This window comes from Atta colombica, unplaced genomic scaffold (genome assembly GCF_001594045.1).
Source record: "Atta colombica isolate Treedump-2 unplaced genomic scaffold, Acol1.0 scaffold228, whole genome shotgun sequence".
In the NCBI taxonomy this organism is placed as follows: domain Eukaryota; kingdom Metazoa; phylum Arthropoda; class Insecta; order Hymenoptera; family Formicidae; genus Atta; species Atta colombica.
This window is the reverse complement of record NW_017259325.1, coordinates 1,446,038-1,447,846: the sequence shown is the minus strand read 5'-3', so window position 1 is coordinate 1,447,846 and position 1,809 is coordinate 1,446,038. Positions and strand designations below refer to the sequence as shown.

The 1,809-nt window shown below is 24.5% G+C and overlaps 1 protein-coding gene across 1 annotated transcript in view; it reads right to left on the bottom strand.

Annotated features, from left to right (window-relative positions):
• Window positions 1-1,325: 1,325 nt before the first annotated feature.
• The window catches only part of LOC108688315 (histone-lysine N-methyltransferase 2C-like), a 43,289-nt gene continuing 42,805 nt past the window's right edge, over window positions 1,326-1,809 (bottom strand). Inside the window, exon 40 of the mRNA XM_018194511.1 lies at window positions 1,326-1,567. The gene's annotated coding sequence lies outside the window, so the exon portion shown is untranslated. The remainder of the gene's footprint in view (window positions 1,568-1,809) is intronic.

The window sequence follows — 1,809 nt, the reverse complement described above, 5'->3', positions numbered from 1 at the left end:
TATATATATATATATAAATTCACTATAACAAAACATCGAAAATTAAATAATTAAAATGAAATTACTAATATGTAAAAATTGATTTCGATGTAACGGTGATAATAGTATTTTCTCATTCGATATAGTATTGTATACCATCTGACATTGTTGCAAAATTATTCCTTATGATTGTATTTTATAATTGTATACGGACGAATAATAAATTTAAATCATTAGAATTCGAAAAAGAGAGATGCCAAAGAATTGCATTTATATACATTCTAAGAAATATTCCGTTTCTTCCATTATTATATTGCGTGTGTGTGTGTGTGTGTGTGTGTGTGTACGCGCGCGCACGCACGTGTGCATGTATATACATAATTCAGGACTTAATATTTACACATATTCATACAATTTTTAATTTCGTATAAATTAATTTCATAAAAATTTTAAATAGCATGTTTAATTTTATTCATTAAGTAACTAGGAAATGAATTAAAAGAAATAAGATTTTTTTATACACCTTGATTTGCTGCCATTGTAAACATATATTTGTAAATATTTTTGTTAGTAATATTATCATGTTCTATTATTATAATTTGAAGAAGTTTATCGATTGATATAATGAATTTTCGCGAAATGACTGCGTTTTATATTTATGCATTACTATTACTATATGTACCTCTGTAAATATCATATTATGTAGATATTAAAATAAAAAAATCATAAATAATTACTTTGCATATATATTCAACAAATTTTTTAAATACTAAATTTGAAAATAAAGCTCTCTGCACAAGATCATCCGTGTTACGTTAAGTATTGAATCTTAAATTAAAGCCTGTATATAAATTTACATCAACGTACAAAGAAAATCATAACATAATATTCAACATTAATATTTGTTTGTGATGTTACGTTTAGACTTTTGTTTACGATTAATACTTAACATAATATATTAAATGTTCTTGTGTGGAAAGTCTAATTCTGCAATGTAGCAAAAAGTTGGATATTAAGAAAGATGGAAAGGGAATATTTTTTTATTAAAAATCAGTCGCATAATGAAATCGGTATAATAATTGTATATAATTCTTCCAAATCGCTTCAGATTTTCTCATTGCGCTTTACATACATATATTGGGTGATTCGAAAATAAAACTACTTTGTATAATATATATATATGTGTGTATATATATGTATGTATATATATATATATATATATATTATATACAGAAACAGTGCGATGCACACGGTATGCGTGTGTCTATATCATTATAATTATACATGATGATGATAATAATAATAATTATATAAACGTTTTATATTACAACAAATCATCATCGGACCAAAAGCACAAAGATTGAAATTCTCTTTATCTTCTGTCGCATACAACCCATTTTCCCTTTTCCCTATCTTTTAATATTTTTTTCTCATCTCGTATACAATATACAAGCATTCGATATTTTCTCTTATGATAACTATAATATTATACAACACTTTGGAGGAATGTGATGGCGACTCTGATTAGCACCACAACTTCTTCGATTTATTTATTCCTTAGTTTGTAACCCTGGATCACTCCTACAAACTAAAGAAAATTTATCTTAACGCTTGCTTTTTCTCTCTTTCTCTCTCGCGCAAATTAATATTATGAAAACAAATTAATTCTTTCAATTGATTTGCCAAGTAAAAAAGCCAAAAATATATTACAATTATTTAATTAATTTATAAAAATAAAAGATGCATATTTTTAATATGTATAATATACATTCCTCTCTTTATAAATTAATTTTCAAGTTTTTAAAATCTTTCTTTATGTAGATAATATAC